The sequence below is a fragment of the Tupaia chinensis genome, unplaced genomic scaffold (genome assembly GCF_000334495.1).
Source record: "Tupaia chinensis unplaced genomic scaffold, TupChi_1.0 Scaffold000214_1, whole genome shotgun sequence".
Classification (NCBI taxonomy): Eukaryota; Metazoa; Chordata; class Mammalia; order Scandentia; family Tupaiidae; genus Tupaia; species Tupaia belangeri.
In genome coordinates this window covers 2027357-2028421 of record NW_006159689.1, presented here as the reverse complement: position 1 = coordinate 2028421, position 1065 = coordinate 2027357, and positions in this window count along the sequence as shown.

Genomic DNA, 1065 nt, shown 5'->3' with positions numbered 1-1065 from the left:
CCTGGCACATAGCCCCAGGATGGTCAAGGCCGAACCCCATCGCCTCGGGGGTGCGAAGGCCGTGTAGAGGAGGCATGCTCTGGTCGTCTGCATGGCACAGGCACGCTCCTGGCAGGACCCTTCTCAGAGCTAAGAACTGCTTAGTCCTGGGAAAGACACCTCTCCTCAGAAAGACTTTAGGATGTCCCAGCGCTGTGACCTGCAGAAGACATGTGTGCAGTGCAGACTCCCACGGGGTGAAGGTTCAGGAAGGAGGCGTAGGAGCTTGCTCAGGCCTAGCCATGATGGTGCAGGTGTAAGGTTAGAGTGAGAGAAGGTGCTAAAAAGGCGGCACGGTTCTGGAGCCCAGCGCTTAACCTCTGGGCTGAACCCCCTGAGTGCTGGAGAGCTGCCCACTCTGCCGCCAGTCTTCTCGCCTCCTTTCAGTCCTTTTAATCCGCTTTCGGAAATGTAAGCCCACGTCCACAGATGTTTTGAGAGCGCTGGCGAACAGTGAGAGCAGTGTTTACGACACTCTTCACGTGAGACCCAATGTATAGATGCATGCTCTGAAGATGCCTCTAAGAGCAGGACACATGATCAGTGTGGAACCCTCCCGCCCCTCATACCGTGCACAGTAGAAGAAAGTCTGTGACTGCTGTGATGGCCTCCGGGGCTCCATACGATACCCCATGGCCTCGTGACAGTTCTATGTGTCAACTGGCTTACCCACGTTACCCAGGTACTTACGCAAGCACGGGCCTCGGTGTTGCCGTCGAGGTATCTCGAACATGTGATTATCGCCTGCATGTGGTGGACTACCCACAACAGGCGGTTCCCACAGGAACAGGGTGGGCCTTGTCCAATCAGTTAAAGGCATTCAGAGCAAAACCCCAGGGGAGGGGAGCACGAGCGCGTGCGTGCACACACGGTAAACCCCAGGGGGAGGGAAGCACGAGCGTGTGCACACACAATAAAACCTGGGGGAGGGGAGCACGAGCGTGTGTGTGCACACACAGTAAACCCCGGGGGAGGGGAGCACGAGCGCGTGCACACAGTAAACCCCGGGGGAGGGGAGCACGAGCG